This window comes from Oncorhynchus mykiss, chromosome 14, assembly GCF_057628025.1.
Source record: "Oncorhynchus mykiss isolate SJ-2025 chromosome 14, ASM5762802v1, whole genome shotgun sequence".
In the NCBI taxonomy this organism is placed as follows: Eukaryota; Metazoa; Chordata; class Actinopteri; order Salmoniformes; family Salmonidae; genus Oncorhynchus; species Oncorhynchus mykiss.
The window spans coordinates 7,148,879-7,175,416 of record NC_143035.1 but is presented as its reverse complement, the minus strand read 5'-3'; the positions used below and the strand labels follow the sequence as shown (position 1 = coordinate 7,175,416).

Genomic DNA, 26,538 nt, shown 5'->3' with positions numbered 1-26,538 from the left:
CACCGAATCAGCGTATTCGTCAATGTTGTTGTCTGACGCAATACGAAACATGTCCCAGTCCACGTGGTGGAAGCAGTCTTGTGGAGTCAGCTTGGTCGGACCAGCGTTGGACAGATCTCAGCGTGGGAGCCTCTTGTTTTAGTTTCTGTCTGTAGGCAGGGATCAACAAAATGGAGTCGTGGTCAGCTTTTCCGAAAGGGGGGCGGGGCAGGGCCTTATATGCGTCGCGGAAGTTAGAGTAACAATGATCCAAGGTCTTTCCACCCCTGGTTGCGCAATCGATATGCTGATAAAATTTAGGGAGTCTTGTTTTCAGATTAGCCTTGTTAAAATCCCCAGCTACAATGAATGCAGCCTCCGGATGAATGGTTTCCAGTTTGCAAAGAGTTAAATAAAGTTCGTTCAGAGCCATCGATGTGTCTGCTTGGGGGGGGATGTATACGGCTGTGATTATAATCGAAGAGAATTCTCTTGGTAGATAATGCGGTCTACATTTGATTGTGAGGAATTCTAAATCAGGTGAACAGAAGGATTTGAGTTCCTGTATGTTTCTTTCATCACACCATGTCACGTTAGTCATAAGGCATACGCCGCCGCCCCTCTTCTTACCAGAAAGTTGTTTGTTTCTGTCTGCGCGATGTGTGGAGAAACCCGTTGGCTGCACCGCTTCGGATATAGTCACTCCAGTGAGCCACGTTTCCGTGAAGCAAAGAACGTTACAGTCTCTGATGTCCCTCTGGAATGCTACCCTTGCTCGGATTTCATCAACCTTGTTGTCAAGAGACTGGACATTGGCAAGAAGAATGCTAGGGAGTGGTGCACGATGTGCCCGTCTCCGGAGTCTGACCAGAAGACCGCCTCGTTTCCCTCTTTTTCGGAGTTGTTTTTTTTTGGGTCGCTGCATGGAATCCACTCAGTTGTCCTGTTTGTAAGGCAGAACACAGGATCCGCGTCGCGAAAAACATATTCTTGGTAGTACTGATGGTGAGTTGATGCTGATCTTATATTCAGTAGTTCTTCTCGACTGTATGTAATGAAACCTAAGATGAGCTGGGGTACTAATGTAAGAAATAACACGTAAAAAAACAAAAAACTGCATAGTTTCCTAGGAACGCGAAGCGAGGCGGCCATCTCTGTCGGCGCCGGAAGAAAACACTTTGAAGTTTCAAAAAATGTTTGAATTATGTCTGTGAGTATAACAGAACTCATATAGCAGGCAAAAACCTGAGAAACTCCACTCCGTTTTTTTTCTTTTCTGGGGGTGGCAGAATTTCAACCAAAATCTCATTGAAATTACAGCGAGATATGGATGAGTTTTCACTTCCTACGCCTTCCACTAGATGTCAACAGTCAATAGAACTTTGTCTGATGACTCTCTTGTGAAGGGGGGTCGAATGACACAGGAAATAGTCACAACTGCCACGAGTTGACCATCTATTCACTATGCCTGCGTTCCATCGCTCATCTGAAGTAATTCTAATTCTCCGGTTGTAACGTTATTCAAGATATATGTAAACAACATTCTAAAGATTGATTCAGTACATCGTTTGACATGTTTCTACTGACTGTTAGGGAACTTTTGGACATTTCGTCACGTTATAGTGGACGCGCTTTTTGACTTTGGAATTGTTTACCAAATGCGCAATCAAAGTAGCTAATTGGACATAAATAACGTACATTTTCGAACAAATCAAGCATTTATTGTGGACCTGGGATTCCTAGGACTGCATTCTGATGAAGTTCATCAAAGGTAAGGAAACATTTATCATGTATTTTCTGGTTTCTGTTAACTCCAACATGGCGGATAATTTGGCTTCTGTTCTGAGCGCCGTCTCAGATTATTGCATGTGTTGCTTTTTCCATAAACTATTTTTGAAATCTGAGACAGCGGTTGCATTAAGGAGACGTATATCTATATTTCTATGTGTATAACTTGTATTATCATCTACATTTATTAAGAGTATTTCTGTTGAAACGATGTGGCTATGCAAAATCACTTGATGTTTTTGGAACAAATGAATCTAATAAGCCAATGTAAACTCAGATTTTTTTAATATAAATATGAACTTTATCAAACAAAACATGCATGTATTGTGTAACATGAAGTCCTGTGAGGGTCATCTGATAAAGATAATTTAAGGTTAGTGATTAATTTTATCTTTATTTCTGGTTTTTGTGAATGCTATATTTAGCTGGAAAATGGCTGTGTTTGTAGGAATTGTAATTATGAGATTTCTGTGGTTTGAATTTGGCACCCTCTATTTTCACTGGTATTTTTATTTATTTATTTTTATTTCACCTTTATTTAACCAGGTAGGCAAGTTGAGAACAAGTTCTCATTTATAATTGCGACCTGGCCAAGATAAAGCAAAGCAGTTCAACACATACAACACAGAGTTACACATGGAGTAAACAATTAACAACTTAATAACACAGTAGAAAAAAAAGAGAGTCTATATACATTGTGTGCAAAAGGCATGAGGAGGTAGGCGAATAATTACATTTTTGCAGATTAACACTGGAGTGATAAATTATCAGATGGTCATGTACAGGTAGAGATATTGGTGTGCAAAAGAGCAGAAAAGTAAATAAATAAAAACAGTATGGGGATGAGGTAGATAAAATTGGGTGGGCTATTTACCGATAGACTATGTATAGCTGCAGCGATCGGTTAGCTGCTCAGATAGCAGATGTTTGAAGTTGGTGAGGGAGATAAAAGTCTCCAACTTCAGCGATTTTTGCAATTCGTTCCAGTCACAGGCAGCAGAGAACTGGAACGAAAGGCGGCCAAATGAGGTGTTGGCTTTAGGGATGATCAGTGAGATACACCTGCTGGAGCGCGTGCTACGGGTGGGTGTTGCCATCGTGACCAGTGAACTGAGATAAGGCGGAGCTTTACCTAGCATGGACTTGTAGATGACCTGGAGCCAGTGGGTCTGGCGATGAATATGTAGCGAGGGCCAGCCGACTAGAGCATACAGGTCGCAGTGGTGGGTGGTATAAGGTGCTTTAGTAACAAAACGGATGGCACTGTGATAAACTGCATCCAGTTTGCTGAGTAGAGTGTTGGAAGCTATTTTGTAGATGACATCACCGAAGTCGAGGATCGGTAGGATAGTCAGTTTTACTAGGGTAAGTTGGCGGCGTGAGTGAAGGAGGCTTTGTTGCGGAATAGAAAGCCGACTCTAGATTTGATTTTAGATTGGAGATGTTTGATATGAGTCTGGAAGGAGAGTTTACAGTCTATCCAGACACCTAGGTACTTATAGATGTCCACATATTCTAGGTCGGAACCATCCAGGGTGGTGATGCTAGTCGGGCGTGCGGGTGCAGGCAGCGAACGGTTGAAAAGCATGCATTTGGTTTTACTAGCGTTTAAGAGCAGTTGGAGGCCACAAATGAGGTGAGGTAAGGGAGGTAAAGGCAAAAAAAAAAGGCCATGGTGGCAAAGTAAATACATTATAGCAAGTAAAACACTGGAATGGTAGATTTCCAGTGGAAGAATGTGCAAAGAAGAAATTAAAATAATGGGGTGCAAAGGAGCAAAATAAATAAATAAATAAATTAAATAAATACAGTAGGGAAAGAGGTAGTTGTTTGGGCTAAATTATAGGTGGGCTATGTACAGGTGCAGTAATCTGTGAGCTGCTCTGTTGGTGCTTAAAGCTAGTGAGGGAGATAAGTGTTTCCAGTTTCAGAGATTTTTATATTTCGTTCCAGTCATTGGCAGCAGAGAACTGGAAGGAGAGGCGGCCAAAGAAAAAATTGGTTTTGGGGGTGACCAGAGAGATATAACTGCTGGAGCGCGTGCTACAGGTGGGTGATGCTATGGTGACCAGCGAGCTGAGATAAGGGGGGACTTTACCTAGCAGGGTCTTGTAGATGACCTGGAGCCAGTGGGTTTGGCGACGAGTATGAAGCGAGGGCCAGCCAACGAGAGCGTACAGGTCGCAATGGTGGGTAGTATATGGGGCTTTGGTGACAAACGGATTGGACTGTGATAGACTGCATCCAATTTGTTGAGTAGGGTATTGGAGGCTATTTTGTAAATGACATTGCCGAAGTAGAGGATTGGTAGGATGGTCAGTTATACAAGGGTATGTTTGGCAGCATGAGTGAAGGATGCTTTGTTGCGAAATAGGAAGCCAATTCTAGATTTAACTTTGGATTGGAGATGTTTGATGTGGGTCTGGAAGGAGAGTTTACAGTCTAACCAGACACCTAGGTATTTGTAGTTATCCACGTATTCTAAGTCAGAGCCGCCCAGAGTAGTGATGTTGGACAGGCGGGCAGGTGCAGGCAGCGATCGGTTGAAGAGCATGCATTTAGTTTTACTTGTATTTAAGAGTAATTGGAGGCCACGGAAGGAGAGTTGTATGGCATTGAAGCTTGCCTGGAGGGTTGTTAACACAGTGTCCAAAGAAGGGCCAGAAGTATACAGAATGGTGTCGTCTGCGTAGAGGTGGATCAGAGACTCACCAGCAGCAAGAGCGACATCATTGATGTACACAGAGAAGAGAGTCGGTCCAAGAATTGAACCCTGTGGCACCCCCATAGAGACTGCCAGAGGTCCGGACAGCAGACCCTCTGATTTGACACACTGAACTCTATCAGAGAAGTAGTTGGTGAACCAGGCGAGGCAATCATTTGAGAAACCAAGGCTGTCGAGTCTGCCGATGAGGATGTGGTGATTGACAGAGACGAAAGCCTTGGCCAGATCAATGAATACGGCTGCACAGTAATATTTCTTATCGATGGCGGTTAAGATATCGTTTAGGACCTTGAGCGTGGCCGAGGTGCACCCATGACCAGCTCTGAAACCAGATTGCATAGAAGAGAAGGTATGGTGAGATTCGAAATGGTCGGTAATCTGTTTGTTGACTTGGCTTTAGAAGACCTTAGAAAGGCAGGGTAGGATAGATATAGATCTGTAGCAGTTTCGGTCAAGAGTGTCACCCCCTTTGAAGAGGGGGATGACCGCAGCTGCTTTCCAATTTTTGGGAATCTCAGACGACACGAAAGAGAGGTTGAACAGGCTAGTAATAGGGGTGGCAACAATTTTGGCAGATAATTTTAGAAATAAAGGGTCCAAAAACATCAGCTGACTGATAAGGAGAATTGAGGAAGGCTTGGGCGAGTTGCTGTGGCGGGTGCAGTGCTGTTGACCGGGGTAGGAGTAGCCAGGTGGAAAGCATGGCCAGCCGTAGAAAAATGCTTATTGAAATTCTCAATTATAGTGGATTTATCAGTGGTGACAGTATTTCCTATCTTCAGTGCAGTGGGCAGCTGGGAGGAGGTGTTCTTATTCTCCATGGACTTTACAGTGTCCCAGAACTTTTTTGAGTTAGTGTTGCAGGAAGTTAATTTCTGCTTGAAAAAGCTAGCCTTGGCTTTCCTAACTGCCTGTGTATAATGTCTTCTAGCTTCCCTGAACAGCTGCATATCATGGGGGCTGTTCTATGCTAATGCAGAACGCCATAGGATGTTTTTGTGTTGGTTAAGGGCAGTCAGGTCTGGGGAGAGCCAAGGGCTATATCTGTTCCTGGTTCTAAATTTCTTGAATGGGGCATGCTTATTTAAAATGGTTAGGAAGGCATTTAAAAAAATAACCAGGCATCCTCTACTGACGGGATGAGATCAATATCCTTCCAGGATACCCCGGCCAGGTCGATTAGAACGGCCTGCTCGCTGAAGTGTTTCAGGGAGCGTTTGACAGTGATGAGTGGAGGTTGTTTGACCGCTGACCCATTACGGATGCAGGCAATGAGGCAGTGATCGCTGAGATCTTGGTTGAAGACAGCAGAGGTGTATTTAGAGGGCAAATTGGTTAGGATGATATCTATGAGGGTGCCCGTGTTTAAGGCTTTGGGGAGGTATCTGGTAGGTTCATTGATAATTTGTGTGAGATTGAGGGCATCAAGCTTAGATTGTAGGATGGCTGGGGTGTTAAGCATGTTCCAGTTTAGGTCGCCTAGCAGCACGAGCTCTGAAGATAGATTGGGGGCAATCAGTTCACATATGGTGTCCAGAGCACAGCTGGGGGCAGAGGGTGGTCTATAGCAGGCGGCAACGGTGTGAGACTTGTTTTTAGAGAGGTGGATTTTTAAAAGAAGTTCAAATTGTTAGTTGTCATATCGATCCCGGTATTGGGATTGCAGCCATAACAAGTTAAAGGTTTTGTTCACATCGGCTACTGAGAACATTATCACATAGTCATCCAGAACAGCTGGTGCTCTCGTGCGTGCTTCAATGTTGCTTGCCTCGAAACGAGCATAAAAGGCATTTGGCTCGTCTGGTAGGCTCTGGGAAGCTCGCGCCTGGGTTTCCCTTTGTAGTCCATAATAGTTTTCAAGCTCTGCCACATCCGACGAGCATCAGAGCCGGTGTAGTAGGATTCAATCTTAATCCTGTATTGACGCTTTGCTTGTTTGATGGTCGGTCTGAGGGCATAGCGGGATTTCTTATAAGCTTCCGTATTTGTCTCCCGCTCCTTGAAAGCAGCAGCTCTAGCCATTAGCTCGTTGTGGATTTTGCCTGTAATCCATTGCTTCTGGTTGGGCTATGTACATAGAGTCACTGTGGGGACGACGTCATCGATGCACTTATCGAAGAAGCCGATGAATGAGGTGGTGTATTCCTCAATGCCATTGGATAAATCCCGGAACATATTCCAGTCTGTGCTAGCAAAACAGTCCTGTAGATGAGCATCCGCGTCTTCTGACCACTTCCGTATTGAGTGAGTCACTGGTACTTCCTGCTTTAGTTTTTGATTGTAAGCAGGAATCAGGAGGATAGAATTATGGTCAGATTTGCCAAATGGAGGGCAGGGGAGAGCTTTGTATACATTTCTGTGAGTGGAGTAAAGGTGGTCTAGGATTTTTTCCACCTGGTTGCAAATGTGACATGCTGGTAAAAATGTGGTAAAACTGACTTAAGTTTGCCTGCATTAAAATCCCTGGCCACTAGGAGTGACGCTTCTGGGTGAGCATTTTCTTCTTTGCTTATGGCCTTATTTATAGAGTTGGTTGAGAGCGGTCTTAGTGCCAGCTTTGTTTTGTGGTGGTAAATAGATGGCTACGAATAATTCAGATGAGAACTCTCTTGGTAGATAGTGTGGTCTACAGCTTATTATAAGGTACTCTACCTCATGCCAGCAATACCTCGAGACTTCTTTACAGTCATATTAGACATCACGCGCCAATACCATGGAATCGGTTTTATGAACTGATATACCAAGGCATCAATCCCTTTATTTCAATTTAAACTGTTATATACAATTCTCACCATAAAAAAAATGCTCAATATATTGGGCATTGAACAGTCAGCCCTGTGCAGCCACGAGGAAGCATAATAAATATATAATCTGTCCTTCGGAGGCTTGCTTTTGGAATCAGGTCCAGGAGTGTTTAAGTCGTAATGTCAGTGTTCAGATAGACCTACAAACAGTACTGTTGGGTGAACTGAAAAACCACAATCAATCAATTAAAAATATGATTGTACTCTTAGGTAAAGTATTTCATTTTAGGGAAGTCTCAGTAGAAATGGTACACAGAGAAAGGTTCAAGACCCTCATAAGACATCACAGTAAAAGAGAAGGATGTATTGCAAATGGAAATAGTAAAATGGTAGTGTACTGGGAAAGATGGGTTCATCTGTGGACATCTGAGGGTTGGAATTAAGAAGGGAGTCATCGGTTGATTGGCCAATACACTTGGAGTCCAGTGCGATTAGGAAAGAAACGTGTATATATATATATATATATATATATATATAGAGACTACCGTTCAAAAGTTTGGGGACACTTAGAAATGCCATTGTTGACGAAAGAAAATCACATTTTTTGTCCATTAAAATAACATCAAATTGATCAGAAATACAGTGTAGACAAAGTTAATGTCTGCAACACCACTAAGCAAGGGGCACCACCAAGCAAGCGGCACCATGAAAGACCAAGGAGCTCTCCAAACAGGTCAGGGACAAAGTTGTGGAGAAGTACAGATCAGGCTTGGGTTATAAAAAAATATTTGAAACTTTGAACATCCCACAGAGCACCATTAAATCCATTATTAAAAATGGAAAGAATATGGCACCACAACAAACCTGCCAAGAGACGACCGCCCACCAAACTCATGGACCAGGCAAGGAGGGCATTAATCAAAGGCAACAAAGAGACCAAAGATAACCCTGAAGGAGCTGAAAAACTCCACAGCAAAGATTGGAATATCTGTCCATAGGACCAGTTTCCTACTGCCTGAGCTATGTTGTTGAGGTAAATTGAGAAGAGCGTGGGGCCTAGGATTGAGCCTTGGGGTACTCCCTTGGTGACAGGCAGTGGCTGAGAGCACATTTTCTGACTTTATATACTGCGCTATTTGAGGTAGTTAGCAAACCAGGCCAAAGAGAGAAAGTGGGAGTGGGAAGGTGAACGGAAAGGCTCTGGAGCAACGAACCGCCCTTGCTGTCTCTGCCTGGCCGGTTCCCCTCTTTCCACTGGGATTCTCTGCCTCCTACCCTGTTACAGGGGCTGAGTCACTGGATTACTGGGGCTCTTTCATACCGTCCCTAGGAGGGGTGCGTCACTTGAGTGGGTTGAGTCACTGATGTGATCTTCCTGTCTGGGTTGGCGCCCCCCCTTGGGTTGTGCCGTGGCGGAGATCTTTGTGGGCTATACTCGGCCTTGTCTCAGGATGGTAAGTTGGTGGTTGAAGATATCCCTCTAGTGGTGTGGGGGCTGTGCTTTGGCAAAGTGGGTGGGGTTATATCCTTCCTGTTTGGCCCTGTCCGGGGGTGTCCTCGGATGGGGCCACAGTGTCTCCTGACCCCTCCTGTCTCAGCCTCCAGTATTTATGCTGCAGTAGTTTATGTGTCGGGGGGCTAGGGTCAGTTTGTTATATCTGGAGTACTTCTCCTGTCCTATTCGGTGTCCTGTGTGAATTTAAGTGTGCTCTCTCTAATTCTCTCTTTCTTTCTCTCTCTGAGGACCTGAGCCCTAGGGCCATGCCTCAGGACTACCTGACATGATGTCTCCTTGCTGTCCCCAGTCCACCTGGCCGTGCTGCTGCTCCAGTTTCAACTGTTCTGCCTTATTATTATTGGACCATGCTGGTCATTTATGAACATTTGAACAGCTTGGCCATGTTCTGTTATAATCTCCACCCGGCACAGCCAGAAGAGGACTGGCCACCCCACATAGCCTGGTTCCTCTCTAGGTTTCTTCCTAGGTTTTGGCCTTTCTAGGAAGTTTTTCCTAGCCACCATGCTTCTACACCTGCATTGCTTGCTGTTTGGGGTTTTAGGCTGGGTTTCTGTACAGCACTTTGAGATATCAGCTGATGTACGAAGGGCTATATAAAAACATTTGATTTGATTTTGATTTGAAAGACCCCTCAAAGACACCAATACTCCTTGACCGGCCCACAAGAATGGAATGGTCTACCGTATCAAAAGCTTTGGCCAAGTCAATAAAAATAGCAGCATAACATTGCTTAGAATCAAGCGCAATGATGACATCATTGAGGACGTTTAAGGTTGCAGTGACACATCCATAACCTGAGCGGAAACCAGATTGCATACCGGAGAAAATACTGTAGACATCAAGAAAGCCAGTCAGTTGATTACTGACAAGTTTTTCTAACACTTTTGATAAACAGGGCAAAATAGAAATAGGCCTAAATACAGGACGAACCGTGGCTGCCTTCAAAGAAATGGGAACCTCCCCAGAAAGGGGAGACAGGTTAAAAAGGTCGGAGATAGGCCTGGCGATGATAGGGGCAGCAACCTTAAAGAAGAGAGGGTTTAAACCATCTGACCCAGATCGTTTTTTGGGGTCAAGTTTCAGGAGATCCTTCAGCACCTCGGACTGCCTGCAGGGAGAAATTTTGTAGCGGGGCAGGGGAAAAAGAGGGAGAAGCATCAGGGATAGTTGCATTAGAAGGGGTGGGAGATGAGGAAATGTTGGACGGGCAAGGAGGCATGGCTGTGTCAAATAAGAATCCTGACTTAATGAAGTGGTGATTAAAGATCTCAGACATGTATCAGTAACAACCCCATCATCAACATCAAGTGACATGGGCAGCTGCGAGGAGGATGGTTTATTCTCCAGGATAGCCTGAGTGAACTTTTTTCTCATTTGCCTAAATGAGAACCAGTCAGCCTGAATACGCGTGTGCCGAGCCTTTCGCTAAATGCAATACTTGAGGTGGAGTAACTCTGCCAGATCATGGTCGAACCAGGGGCTGAACCTGTTTTCAAGTCTAATTTTCTTTATGGGGCGTGTTTGTTGACAATACCACTGAAAATATTTAAAACAGAAGGTCCAAGTGTCTTCGACAGAGGGGACCAAGCTGATTCTATACAATTTTACAGAGGCCAGTTCATGAAGGAAGGCTTGCTCATTAAGGTGTTTTAGCAAGCGTCTATAACAAATCAGGACAGGTCGTTTCACTGAGCAGCCATTACGAACACAGGCTGTAAAACAGTGATCATTAAGGTCATTACAGAAAACACCAGACTGTATCTATCAGTATAGAAAGTGTATTAGAAATTATGCAATTAATGTTATTTGATGGACTCCAATTATATCCCTCCCTCCTACTCATCCCCTTCTTCTTCCTTCTCCTGCCCTACTAGAGCACCCTGTTGGCAGATGCCTGTGTGCACTGCCACACACACACACACACACACACACACTATACTGTATCTGACAAAGATATGCTCTCTCTCATACAAACACAGTGAGGAAAGTTCCAGAGGTGTCTGTCTGCGTCATACAGTATGTTCCAGAATCCGTGGTGGGGCCGAGGCCCAGATGTTGCCATCGTTGACAAGTACACGGACACACATGCGAGCATGAACACACACACACACACACACACACACAAATAAATGATTGCTTCAGTGAAAACAACATCAGAAAACCCATTTGCCTTTGATTTTGACCCCCTACATGGAGCACAATACATCAGTAACACGAAACATCATGTTCATTAACAGGTTCTGTCATAAAAGACTCCAACATCTCTCCAGCTGGGTGGCCCAGACATGCTGGAGGGGGAAGCCCATTTTTGGAGCTCGACAGTGGGGTGTGAGCAGCGAGATCTGCCTGAAGGGTTGGAACTGCTACTCCAGACACCGAGTCTCCATATCCCCCTCGGGACGCATCACTGTGGGTTTGATGGAGTGACAGTGTCCCTGTGGGAACTCCACAATTAAAACACCATAGCAAACATCGCAGCTCTGCCACAGAAACGGAAGAGGCAAATCACTCAAAAGAGAAAGGAATACATTGGTTTGTCTAACTCCAATAAACAAAACATACAGTACATGGCTTAAAATGACTAGTATACAGTAAATTGTCACTTAAGGTCGAGAGGTTTGACAACTATGCAGCATGCAATTCAAGATAGTTGGGAACAGATTTTTTGATGTCCCAATGCCATGTCCTTCAGTGGCTCACATTGAGAGTCAGGTCCAGGAGTTGTTGTTAAGTCATATTGGCTGTGTTCAGATGGACCTATAAACAGCACTGTTATAGGAGAACTGAAAAACCACGGTCAATCAATGGGTAATATCATTATACTCTTAGTTAAAGTATTTATTTTTTAGGGCAACCTCAATAGAAAGATAGAAGGATGTATTGCAAAAGGAAATAGGTTAGTCTGTGGACATTGAGGGTTAGAATTAAGATAGGAATGATTGGTTTATTGGCCAATACACTTGGAGTCCAGTGCGATTTGGAAATATACTTTAAATACAGTATTTGTCAATTACATATAGTATAAATTGTGATCCCTTGTTGATGTCACCTAAATCCACTTCAATCTGTATGGATGAAGGGGAGGAGACAGGTTAAGAAGGATTTTTAAGCTGTTGAACCTGTTCTCAACTTGCCTACCTGGTTAAATAAAGGTAAATAAATAAAATAAATAAATAAGCCTTGAGACAATTGATACATGGATTGTGTATGTGTGCCATTCAGAGGGTGAATATGCAAGACAAAATAGTGAAGTGCCTTTGAACGGGGTATGGTAGTACTGGTTTGAGTGTCAAGAACTGCAACGCTGCTGGGTTTTTCACGCTCAACAGTTTCCTGTGTGTATCCAGAATGGTCTACCACCCAAAGGACATCCAGCCAACTTGACACAACTGTGGGAAGCATTGGAGTCAACATGGGTCAGCATCCCTGTGGAACGCTTTCGACACCTTGTAGAATCCATGCCCCGGTTAATTGAGGCTGTTCTGAGGAGGTGCAACTCAATATTAGGAAAGTGTTCACAATATTTATCATTTACATGGGACATAATACATTTTTCAACTAACGTTATTTGATAAACTCCAAATCTATTCTAATTTCATAGCTGATCTATCCCCTAAAAAACATACAGTTGAAGTCAGAAGTTTACATCCACTTAGGTTGGGGTCATTAAAACTAGTTTTTCAACCACTCCTCAAATTTCTTGTTATCAAACTATAGTTTTGGCAAATTGGTTAGGACATCTACTTTGTGCATGAAACAAGTCATTTTTCCAACAATTGTTTACAATTGTTTACAATAGTACTCCAGCATAAACACCATGGGACCACGCAGCCGTCATACAGCTCAGGAAGGAGACGTGTTCTGTCTCCTAGAGATGAACGTACTTTGGTGCGAAAAGTGCAAATCAATCCCAGAACAACAGCAAAGGACATTGTGAAGATGCTGGAGGAAACAGGTCCAAAAGTATCTATATCCACAGTAAAAAGAGTCCTATGTCGACACAACCTGAAAGGCCGCTCAGCAAGGAAGAAGACACTGCTCCAAAACCGCCATAAAAAAAGCCAGACTACGGTTTGCAACTGCGCATGGGGACAAACATCGTACTTTTTGGAGAAATGCCCTCTGGTCTGATGAAACAAAAATATAACTGCCATAATGACCATCGTTATGTTTGGAGGGAAAGGGGAGGCTTGCAAGCCGAAGAACACCATCCCAACCGTGAAGCACAGGGGTGGCAGCATCATGTTGTGGTGGTGCTTTGCTGCAGGAGGGACTGGTGCACTTCACAAAATAGATGGCATCATGAGGGAGGGGAAATTATGTGGATATATTGAAGCAATATCTCAAGACATCAGTCAGGAAGTTAAAGCTTGGTCGCAAATGGGTCTTCCAAATGGACAATGACCCCAAGCATACTTCCAATGCTGTGGCAAAATGGCTTAAGGACAACAAAGTCAAGATATTGGAGTGGCCCTCACAAAGCCCTTACCTCAATCCTGTAGACAATTTGTGGGCAGAACTGAAAAAGCGTGTGTGTGCTAGGAGGCCTACAAACCTGACTCAGTTACACCAGCTCTGTCAGGAGGAATGGGCCAAAATTCACCCAACTTATTGTGGGAAGCTTGTGGAAGGCTACCCGAAACATTTGACCCAAGTTAAACAATTTAAAGGCAATGCTAGCAAATACTAATTGAGTGTATGTAAACTTCTGACCCTCTGGGAATCTGATGAAAGAAATTAAAGCTGAAATAAATCCCTCTCTACTATTAATCTGACTTTTCACATTCTCAAAATAAAGTGGTGATCCTAACATACCTTAAGGGAACATTTCGGCATTTCGTGTATGATCAGTGAGAAAGTTCATATTGCAAATGTACGGTCCCTTACCAGACGTCCGAAATCGTTTGTAAAATTCGCGGTCGGCGTCGGGCCGTGCGGTAGGGCCGGACCTACCGGGAAGTCATCGAATGAACTTTGTCGGACGTTCGGGTTCCGTTAAATAAAATAAACAAGTTTTGGACCGTTTTTCCGCCATCCCGGAAATTCCCACCAGATGGCATACGGAATCATATGGCAATTTGGCAAAACATCACGAGTCACGACGGGGCCTTATCTCAAAAACGGAAAATATTTCGAAGCCGAAACTTGGTGAGCGTAGGTTTGGCATAATGGGCAGTTGGCCCCGAACGGGATGGCGTCTAGGCCTCGACGGTTTTTGAGTTACGGCCATTTTTCTGGGATTAAAGGCTTAAAATGGAAATAGAGAAATTATTTTTCCACTTCAGGTCAAAGTCAAGGAGCCTCCGGTGTCAATAAAGAAAGAACCAGCCATTTATCTATCGTCATTTAAGAGAAACGGAACAACGACAAATTGGTGATGGTCACAAATAGGCGTTTTTTTTTTTCAACAGTTACAGATCCAGTTGCAGGGTGTTCATACGTGCTGCGGAGCTCTGCGACATTTCTGTGATTTTCTATGATTTTCTGAAATAACACAATAACTCAGTTCTTAACGTAAAGACTTAAAACTCAGGATTATGTAAAGGCATACCCCAATCAGGATATGAGTTTATTTATAGCTTCCTGTGCCAACCAGAAGTGCCTTAAATGGTGTCATAGTGGCTGTTTCCAAGGGTTAAAAAGGTCAGATCTTTTCAAAACCCCCATAAACTGTAAGTCAGTCATTTCTCCCAACAGATGTTAAAGAAAAGCTCTCACACACACACACACACACAGCAAGGATGGAGTGACAAAGTGCGGTGCTTAAAGACACAGAGAGCAGGCAATGCAATGCATTACCATAATCCCTAGGCCGTGCCGAGTTCAACGAGATATCCCGCTTGACCGTAGCTCGCTCGGTCTAGGCGCAGCAACCATTAGAATAGTAGGCCCAAAATGAAGCCTGCCCCACAATGTCATTTGCTTTTGAGTGACAGTGAGAGAACCGTTAGGGTGAGAAGAAAAATTCCACCACATGAATGTTCCTAAGGTCCTCCCGATCTGAACAAGCCTAACCTTGACCGTGTGGCATTAACCCTTCACAGTAAAACAGGGTTTTTTGATCTCACAGATTACAGTGACATCTCTCCCCATAGGAATACATAGCCTGCACCACAAAATTCAACCTGAAGCCTATATGGGTTATGAATGCCATATGAACCTGTCTTCGGTACCAGTCCATCAGGCCACTATGAGGTCTACCTGTGTCGAATCTAAGCTTCCTGGAGCAACCGGAAGTGGTTAAAATCACCCTAAAAGTGTTTACCCATACACTGCCTGCAGTTTGATAGACTTAGTGCATTCAACCCTGTGTAGATCAGTCAATTCTTAACGTAAAGACTTAAAACTCGGGATTCTGTAAGTGGCTATGTAAATCAAGACATGTGTTTACTTATAGCTTCCTGTGCCAACCGGAAGTGCCTTTAATTGGGTCACACTCTCTGTTTCGAAGGGTTAAAAAAGTCACATCTCTCCAAAACTTCATATGTGTGACTAGGTAACCCTTCTGAACTGTAAATCAGTCATTAATCCCAACAGATGTCAAAGAAAAGCTCCCTCACACACACACAGGAAGGATGGAGTGATAAAGTGCGGTGCTTAAAGACACAGAGAGCAGGAAATGGCATTACCATAATCCCTAGGCCGTACCGAGTTCAACGAGATATCCCGCTTGACCGTAGCTCGCTCGGTCTAGGCGCAGCGACCATTAGAATAGTAGGCCCAAAATGAAGCCTGCCCCACAATGTCATTTGATTTTGGGTGAGAGTGAGAGAACCGTTAGAGTGAGAAGAAAAATTCCACCACATGAATGTTCCTAAGGTCCTCCCGATCTGAACAAGCCTAACCTTGACCGTGTGGCATTAACCCTTAACAGTAAAACAGTGTTTTTTGATTTCACAGATTACAGTGTCATCTCTCCCCATAGGAATACATTGCCTGCACCCCTAAATTCAACCTGAGGCCTATGTGGGTTATGAATGCCGTATGAACCTGTCTTCGGTACCAGTCCATCAGGCCACTATGAGGTCTACCTGTGTCGAATCTAAGCTTCCTGGAGCAACCGGAAGTGGTTAAAATCACCCTAAAAGTGTTTACCCATACCCTGCCTGCAGTTTGATAGACATAGTGCATTCAAGCCTGTGTAAATCAGTCAGTTCTTAACGTAAGGACTTAAAACTCAGGATTCTGTAACAGCATACCCCAATGAGGATATGTGTTGATTTATAGCTTCCTGTGCCAACCGGAAGTGCCATAATTGGTGTCTCAGGGGCTGTTTCGAAGGGTTAAAAAAGTCTGATCTTTCCAAAACTTCATATGTGTGATTAGGCAACCCCCATGAACTGTAAATCAGTCATTTTTCCCAAAAAAATTCAAAGGAAAAAAAAATCACACTAAAACACAACTTGGAAGGAGGGACGTATTGGGGTGCGTAGAGACAGACAGTGGCTGCAATAGTTAGCTTTGTTGGAGCTAAAAAAGAACAGTCAGACCTAGAGTTCCGAAACTTTAGAAACCTGTTCTAGACCTCCCGTCGATGGTGCGTGGTGAGTTACGTGGCTCTAGAAGGTTCTCGGACCGAGAAACAGCCTCGTACATTTGCAATAACTTCAATTCATTTTTGCATCACGAAAATGACGACATTTAGAAATGTCCCAGAGTCGCAAGACTAGGTGCATTGCGAACGTCTCGGCCCATATAGACAGACCCCAACGTTTCTGTCCGATAGCTCATTCAAGGACCCCGTAGCAAGTCATGGAAAATAGTGGATTTTCAGCACCAATTAGGGTTTTTCTCGGACACCAAATGACCTATCGAGCCGAAACTTGGGATTCGGGGTCGCCTCAGCTAGGCCAACACATAACATAAGAAATGGACCCGCAGCTAGAACGTAACTACGTGTTTTATGGTTTTTTTATGGTTTGAACCGAAGGCGTTGTGAATTTTGGGCCAGCTCTGAAGTATGTAATAGTTGGCTACTAAACGAGTTGGAAAAAGTGGGTTTGGTGTCAGTTTGTATCAGTTTGGTGGTCAGAATGATATCTAATTGACTGATGGACTCTTGTCCACTTGACTCTTGTACATTTGCAATATGATTCTATAGTGAAAAAACATCACCAAAAGCGACATTCTGAAATCAACCCAAACGACCGATTGAGATGACCCAGAATCACTGCAAAGCCATCCCGAGTTCATCGGGCCAGTCAATTTCACATTCCTGCAGGATTTTTATAGCATGACAAATTCGTGATGGTACCTGCCCATTGAAACATATTGCAAATGCACAGTGACTTTGAAAAAGTAAGGAAACATAAACAAAAAAACATCAAAACATTTTTTGGGGGGGTTACCAGTTGCATATTTTAGATCACCAGTTGCACATTTCAGGTCACCAGTTGCACATTTCAGGTCACCAGTTGCACATTTCAGATCACCAGGTGCACATTTCAGATCACCAGGTGCACGGAGGAAAATATTTACTTTTGACTTTGACTTTTGACTTCCTATGACATCATATTGCAAATGGAGAAAACATAGGCCTTGTGCACAAGTAAAACAAAAATAAATATGATAATACAAGTTGACAAAGGTATAGTTTGAGCAAAGTAAAGTTTGAATTTTGAGCATGACAAATTCGTGATGGTACCTGCCCATTAAAACATATTGCAAATGCACAGTGACTTTGAAAAAGTAAGGAAACATAAACAAAAAAACATCAAAACATTTTTTTGGGGGGTTACCAGTTGCATATTTTAGATCACCAGTTGCACATTTCAGGTCACCAGTTGCACATTTCAGGTCACCAGTTGCACATTTCAGATCACCAGGTGCACGGAGGAAAATATTTACTTTTGACTTTGACTTTTGACTTCCTATGACATCATATTGCAAATGGAGAAAACATATGCCTTATGCACAAGTAAAACAAAAATAAATATGATAATACAAGTTGACAAAGGTATAGTTTGAGCAAAGTAAAGTTTGAATTTTGAGCATGACAAATTCGTGATGGTACCTGCCCATTAAAACATATTGCAAATGCACAGTGACTTTGAAAAAGTAAGGAAACATAAACAAAAAAAATCAAAAAAATGTTGTTGCACATTTTAGATCACCAGTTGCACGGAGGAAAATCGTTACTTTTGACTTTGACTTTTGACTTCCTATGACATCATATTGCAAATGGAGAAAACATATGCCTTATGCACAAGTAAAAAAAATAAAAAAATATGATAATAAAGTATGACTAAAGTATGTTGATAAAGTTCTTATACATGTGTTATTGACACAAAAATCGAAAGAATTTTGAAAAACGGTCCAGAAAGCACTTTTTTAAGGATGTGTGAAGTCTTTTACCAAATTTTGACATTTTTGACTTTTGACTTTTGACTTCCTATGAAATCATATTCCAAATGGAGAAAACATATGCCTTATGCACAAGTAAAAATATATATATATATATCATAATAAAGTATGACTAAAGTATGTTGATAAAGTTCTTATACATGTGTAATTGACACAAAAATCGAAAGAATTTTGAAAAACGGTCCAGAAAGCACTTTAAGGATGTGTGAAGTTTTTTACCAAATTTTGACATTTTTGACTTTTGACTTTTGACTTCCTATGAAATCATATTCCAAATGGAGAAAACATATGCCTTATGCACAAGTAAATATATATATATATATCATAATAAAGTATGACTAAAGTATGTTGATAAAGTTCTTATACATGTGTAATTGACACAAAAATCGAAAGAATTTTGAAAAACGGTCCAGAAAGCACTTTAAGGATGTGTGAAGTTTTTTACCAAATTTTGACATTTTTGACTTTTGACTTCCTATGAAATCATATTGCAAATGGACAAAACATATGCCTTATGCGCATGTAATTAAAAAAAAAAAAAATTATGATGACAAAAGTATACTCATACAGTTCTTACACATTACAAAAATCGAAAGAATTTCGAAAAAAGGTCCAGAAAGCACTTTTTTAAGGGGTGATAAGTTTTTTTATTTTTTATTCTTTTTTCAAAATTTTGCTTTTGGATGTTGACTTGGGTTCCATTTGCAATATGAAAAGCCCCGGTGGAACACACACTAGGATTAAATTGTGGAATTGTGAAAAACTGAGTTTAAATGTATTTGGCTAAGGTGTATGTAATCTTCCGACTTCAACTGTATCTACTCTTCTCCTATACCCCCCTCCTCCTCATCTCCCTCTTCTTCCTTCTCCTGCCCTCCCAAGGGCACCCTGCTGACAGCTGTCTGTCTGCACTGCTACACATACACACACTGTAATTGACAAAGATATGCTCTCTCTCATACAATCACACATGTGCAGATAAACACACACGCTGTGAGGAAGGGTCCAGAGGTGTCTGTTTGCGTCATACAGTGTCCCAGAATCCGTAGTGGGGCCGGGGCCCATATGTTGCCGTCACTGACAAGCAGAAACACACAAACACACAATGTTTTGCAAGAGTAGGGAAGCATACAAAAATCAATTCATTCATATCACCACCAATTTTTCCATAGCAATCTCATATCTGTCTCTACCTTCCTGTAACTTTATCTCTAGAACAGTCAAGATCAACTGACCCACATGGAGAATAACAAGAATAGCTTCATTAATCAGCCCAAATCTTAATTACAGTAATATGGAGGTAATTATCTCCTGTAGAGGAGAGTTCTACACTGCTCTATGGTGCCTGGTGTGTTGTATAAAGATAACATTACAACCCACAAGTCTTCACCAGCTCTCCATACAGAGAAGATACACCCTTTAAACAGACAACAAACACATGCTGTGCTACAACCTGGTCTCAGAGCATTTTGTATTATTCTGTACGTAAATCCAATTCACCCAATTTAGTATGATATGTTATGAATTCCAATTGCAATGATATGTTGCACATTTTCTAAATGTGCAATATGTTACGCATTTGCGAACGTATTTGCAAAAAATATACGTTATAAATTCTAGCTAGGTGGCTAACATTAGCTAGCTCGCTAACATTAACTAGGCTAGGGGTTAAAGTTAGGGTTACATTTAGGAGTTAGGGTGAAGGGTTAATGATAGGATTATTGTTAGCTAATAAATCACTCTACTATTATTTTGACATGCGGTAGGGCCGGACCTACCGGGAAGTCATCGAATGAACTTTGTCGGACGTTCGGGTTCCGTTAAATAAAATAAACAAGTTTTGGACCGTTTTTCCGCCATCCCGGAAATTCCCACCAGATGGCATACGGAATCATATGGCAATTTGGCAAAACATCACGAGTCACGACGGGGCCTTATCTCAAAAACGGAAAATATTTCGAAGCCGAAACTTGGTGAGCGTAGGTTTGGCATAATGGGCAGTTGGCCCCGAACGGGATGGCGTCTAGGCCTCGACGGTTTTTGAGTTACGGCCATTTTTCTGGGATTAAAGGCTTAAAATGGAAATAGAGAAATTATTTTTCCACTTCAGGTCAAAGTCAAGGAGCCTCCGGTGTCAATAAAGAAAGAACCAGCCATTTATCTATCGTCATTTAAGAGAAACGGAACAACGACAAATTGGTGATGGTCACAAATAGGCGTTTTTTTTTTTCAACAGTTACAGATCCAGTTGCAGGGTGTTCATACGTGCTGCGGAGCTCTGCGACATTTCTGTGATTTTCTATGATTTTCTGAAATAACACAATAACTCAGTTCTTAACGTAAAGACTTAAAACTCAGGATTATGTAAAGGCATACCCCAATTAGGATATGAGTTTATTTATAGCTTCCTGTGCCAACCAGAAGTGCCTTAAATGGTGTCATAGTGGCTGTTTCCAAGGGTTAAAAAGGTCAGATCTTTTCAAAACCCCCATAAACTGTAAGTCAGTCATTTCTCCCAACAGATGTTAAAGAAAAGCTCTCACACACACACACACACACAGCAAGGATGGAGTGACAAAGTGCGGTGCTTAAAGACACAGAGAGCAGGCAATGCAATGCATTACCATAATCCCTAGGCCGTGCCGAGTTCAACGAGATATCCCGCTTGACCGTAGCTCGCTCGGTCTAGGCGCAGCAACCATTAGAATAGTAGGCCCAAAATGAAGCCTGCCCCACAATGTCATTTGCTTTTGAGTGACAGTGAGAGAACCGTTAGGGTGAGAAGAAAAATTCCACCACATGAATGTTCCTAAGGTCCTCCCGATCTGAACAAGCCTAACCTTGACCGTGTGGCATTAACCCTTCACAGTAAAACAGGGTTTTTTGATCTCACAGATTACAGTGACATCTCTCCCCATAGGAATACATAGCCTGCACCACAAAATTCAACCTGAAGCCTATATGGGTTATGAATGCCATATGAACCTGTCTTCGGTACCAGTCCATCAGGCCACTATGAGGTCTACCTGTGTCGAATCTAAGCTTCCTGGAGCAACCGGAAGTGGTTAAAATCACCCTAAAAGTGTTTACCCATACACTGCCTGCAGTTTGATAGACTTAGTGCATTCAACCCTGTGTAGATCAGTCAATTCTTAACGTAAAGACTTAAAACTCGGGATTCTGTAAGTGGCTATGTAAATCAAGACATGTGTTTACTTATAGCTTCCTGTGCCAACCGGAAGTGCCTTTAATTGGGTCACACTCTCTGTTTCGAAGGGTTAAAAAAGTCACATCTCTCCAAAACTTCATATGTGTGACTAGGTAACCCTTCTGAACTGTAAATCAGTCATTAATCCCAACAGATGTCAAAGAAAAGCTCCCTCACACACACACAGGAAGGATGGAGTGATAAAGTGCGGTGCTTAAAGACACAGAGAGCAGGAAATGGCATTACCATAATCCCTAGGCCGTACCGAGTTCAACGAGATATCCCGCTTGACCGTAGCTCGCTCGGTCTAGGCGCAGCGACCATTAGAATAGTAGGCCCAAAATGAAGCCTGCCCCACAATGTCATTTGATTTTGGGTGAGAGTGAGAGAACCGTTAGAGTGAGAAGAAAAATTCCACCACATGAATGTTCCTAAGGTCCTCCCGATCTGAACAAGCCTAACCTTGACCGTGTGGCATTAACCCTTAACAGTAAAACAGTGTTTTTTGATTTCACAGATTACAGTGTCATCTCTCCCCATAGGAATACATTGCCTGCACCCCTAAATTCAACCTGAGGCCTATGTGGGTTATGAATGCCGTATGAACCTGTCTTCGGTACCAGTCCATCAGGCCACTATGAGGTCTACCTGTGTCGAATCTAAGCTTCCTGGAGCAACCGGAAGTGGTTAAAATCACCCTAAAAGTGTTTACCCATACCCTGCCTGCAGTTTGATAGACATAGTGCATTCAAGCCTGTGTAAATCAGTCAGTTCTTAACGTAAGGACTTAAAACTCAGGATTCTGTAACAGCATACCCCAATGAGGATATGTGTTGATTTATAGCTTCCTGTGCCAACCGGAAGTGCCATAATTGGTGTCTCAGGGGCTGTTTCGAAGGGTTAAAAAAGTCTGATCTTTCCAAAACTTCATATGTGTGATTAGGCAACCCCCATGAACTGTAAATCAGTCATTTTTCCCAAAAAAATTCAAAGGAAAAAAAAATCACACTAAAACACAACTTGGAAGGAGGGACGTATTGGGGTGCGTAGAGACAGACAGTGGCTGCAATAGTTAGCTTTGTTGGAGCTAAAAAAGAACAGTCAGACCTAGAGTTCCGAAACTTTAGAAACCTGTTCTAGACCTCCCGTCGATGGTGCGTGGTGAGTTACGTGGCTCTAGAAGGTTCTCGGACCGAGAAACAGCCTCGTACATTTGCAATAACTTCAATTCATTTTTGCATCACGAAAATGACGACATTTAGAAATGTCCCAGAGTCGCAAGACTAGGTGCATTGCGAACGTCTCGGCCCATATAGACAGACCCCAACGTTTCTGTCCGATAGCTCATTCAAGGACCCCGTAGCAAGTCATGGAAAATAGTGGATTTTCAGCACCAATTAGGGTTTTTCTCGGACACCAAATGACCTATCGAGCCGAAACTTGGGATTCGGGGTCGCCTCAGCTAGGCCAACACATAACATAAGAAATGGACCCGCAGCTAGAACGTAACTACGTGTTTTATGGTTTTTTTATGGTTTGAACCGAAGGCGTTGTGAATTTTGGGCCAGCTCTGAAGTATGTAATAGTTGGCTACTAAACGAGTTGGAAAAAGTGGGTTTGGTGTCAGTTTGTATCAGTTTGGTGGTCAGAATGATATCTAATTGACTGATGGACTCTTGTCCACTTGACTCTTGTACATTTGCAATATGATTCTATAGTGAAAAAACATCACCAAAAGCGACATTCTGAAATCAACCCAAACGACCGATTGAGATGACCCAGAATCACTGCAAAGCCATCCCGAGTTCATCGGGCCAGTCAATTTCACATTCCTGCAGGATTTTTATAGCATGACAAATTCGTGATGGTACCTGCCCATTGAAACATATTGCAAATGCACAGTGACTTTGAAAAAGTAAGGAAACATAAACAAAAAAACATCAAAACATTTTTTGGGGGGGTTACCAGTTGCATATTTTAGATCACCAGTTGCACATTTCAGGTCACCAGTTGCACATTTCAGGTCACCAGTTGCACATTTCAGATCACCAGGTGCACATTTCAGATCACCAGGTGCACGGAGGAAAATATTTACTTTTGACTTTGACTTTTGACTTCCTATGACATCATATTGCAAATGGAGAAAACATAGGCCTTGTGCACAAGTAAAACAAAAATAAATATGATAATACAAGTTGACAAAGGTATAGTTTGAGCAAAGTAAAGTTTGAATTTTGAGCATGACAAATTCGTGATGGTACCTGCCCATTAAAACATATTGCAAATGCACAGTGACTTTGAAAAAGTAAGGAAACATAAACAAAAAAACATCAAAACATTTTTTTGGGGGGTTACCAGTTGCATATTTTAGATCACCAGTTGCACATTTCAGGTCACCAGTTGCACATTTCAGGTCACCAGTTGCACATTTCAGATCACCAGGTGCACGGAGGAAAATATTTACTTTTGACTTTGACTTTTGACTTCCTATGACATCATATTGCAAATGGAGAAAACATATGCCTTATGCACAAGTAAAACAAAAATAAATATGATAATACAAGTTGACAAAGGTATAGTTTGAGCAAAGTAAAGTTTGAATTTTGAGCATGACAAATTCGTGATGGTACCTGCCCATTAAAACATATTGCAAATGCACAGTGACTTTGAAAAAGTAAGGAAACATAAACAAAAAAAATCAAAAAAATGTTGTTGCACATTTTAGATCACCAGTTGCACGGAGGAAAATCGTTACTTTTGACTTTGACTTTTGACTTCCTATGACATCATATTGCAAATGGAGAAAACATATGCCTTATGCACAAGTAAAAAAAATAAAAAAATATGATAATAAAGTATGACTAAAGTATGTTGATAAAGTTCTTATACATGTGTTATTGACACAAAAATCGAAAGAATTTTGAAAAACGGTCCAGAAAGCACTTTTTTAAGGATGTGTGAAGTCTTTTACCAAATTTTGACATTTTTGACTTTTGACTTTTGACTTCCTATGAAATCATATTCCAAATGGAGAAAACATATGCCTTATGCACAAGTAAAAATATATATATATATATCATAATAAAGTATGACTAAAGTATGTTGATAAAGTTCTTATACATGTGTAATTGACACAAAAATCGAAAGAATTTTGAAAAACGGTCCAGAAAGCACTTTAAGGATGTGTGAAGTTTTTTACCAAATTTTGACATTTTTGACTTTTGACTTCCTATGAAATCATATTGCAAATGGACAAAACATATGCCTTATGCGCATGTAATTAAAAAAAAAAAAAATTATGATGACAAAAGTATACTCATACAGTTCTTACACATTACAAAAATCGAAAGAATTTCGAAAAAAGGTCCAGAAAGCACTTTTTTAAGGGGTGATAAGTTTTTTTATTTTTTATTCTTTTTTCAAAATTTTGCTTTTGGATGTTGACTTGGGTTCCATTTGCAATATGAAAAGCCCCGGTGGAACACACACTAGGATTAAATTGTGGAATTGTGAAAAACTGAGTTTAAATGTATTTGGCTAAGGTGTATGTAATCTTCCGACTTCAACTGTATCTACTCTTCTCCTATACCCCCCTCCTCCTCATCTCCCTCTTCTTCCTTCTCCTGCCCTCCCAAGGGCACCCTGCTGACAGCTGTCTGTCTGCACTGCTACACATACACACACTGTAATTGACAAAGATATGCTCTCTCTCATACAATCACACATGTGCAGATAAACACACACGCTGTGAGGAAGGGTCCAGAGGTGTCTGTTTGCGTCATACAGTGTCCCAGAATCCGTAGTGGGGCCGGGGCCCATATGTTGCCGTCACTGACAAGCAGAAACACACAAACACACAATGTTTTGCAAGAGTAGGGAAGCATACAAAAATCAATTCATTCATATCACCACCAATTTTTCCATAGCAATCTCATATCTGTCTCTACCTTCCTGTAACTTTATCTCTAGAACAGTCAAGATCAACTGACCCACATGGAGAATAACAAGAATAGCTTCATTAATCAGCCCAAATCTTAATTACAGTAATATGGAGGTAATTATCTCCTGTAGAGGAGAGTTCTACACTGCTCTATGGTGCCTGGTGTGTTGTATAAAGATAACATTACAACCCACAAGTCTTCACCAGCTCTCCATACAGAGAAGATACACCCTTTAAACAGACAACAAACACATGCTGTGCTACAACCTGGTCTCAGAGCATTTTGTATTATTCTGTACGTAAATCCAATTCACCCAATTTAGTATGATATGTTATGAATTCCAATTGCAATGATATGTTGCACATTTTCTAAATGTGCAATATGTTACGCATTTGCGAACGTATTTGCAAAAAATATACGTTATAAATTCTAGCTAGGTGGCTAACATTAGCTAGCTCGCTAACATTAACTAGGCTAGGGGTTAAAGTTAGGGTTACATTTAGGAGTTAGGGTGAAGGGTTAATGATAGGATTATTGTTAGCTAATAAATCACTCTACTATTATTTTGACATGCGGTAGGGCCGGACCTACCGGGAAGTCATCGAATGAACTTTGTCGGACGTTCGGGTTCCGTTAAATAAAATAAACAAGTTTTGGACCGTTTTTCCGCCATCCCGGAAATTCCCACCAGATGGCATACGGAATCATATGGCAATTTGGCAAAACATCACGAGTCACGACGGGGCCTTATCTCAAAAACGGAAAATATTTCGAAGCCGAAACTTGGTGAGCGTAGGTTTGGCATAATGGGCAGTTGGCCCCGAACGGGATGGCGTCTAGGCCTCGACGGTTTTTGAGTTACGGCCATTTTTCTGGGATTAAAGGCTTAAAATGGAAATAGAGAAATTATTTTTCCACTTCAGGTCAAAGTCAAGGAGCCTCCGGTGTCAATAAAGAAAGAACCAGCCATTTATCTATCGTCATTTAAGAGAAACGGAACAACGACAAATTGGTGATGGTCACAAATAGGCGTTTTTTTTTTTCAACAGTTACAGATCCAGTTGCAGGGTGTTCATACGTGCTGCGGAGCTCTGCGACATTTCTGTGATTTTCTATGATTTTCTGAAATAACACAATAACTCAGTTCTTAACGTAAAGACTTAAAACTCAGGATTATGTAAAGGCATACCCCAATCAGGATATGAGTTTATTTATAGCTTCCTGTGCCAACCAGAAGTGCCTTAAATGGTGTCATAGTGGCTGTTTCCAAG

At 41.9% G+C, this 26,538-nt stretch overlaps 1 long non-coding RNA gene across 1 annotated transcript in view; it reads left to right on the top strand.

Moving 5' to 3' along the window:
- The first annotated feature begins 1,610 nt into the window (after positions 1–1,610).
- LOC149978266 (uncharacterized) overlaps positions 1,611–26,538 on the top strand; it is a 73,150-nt gene continuing 48,222 nt past the window's right edge. The window contains exon 1 of the long non-coding RNA XR_016486252.1: positions 1,611–1,750. This is a non-coding gene — a long non-coding RNA (uncharacterized LOC149978266). The remainder of the gene's footprint in view (positions 1,751–26,538) is intronic.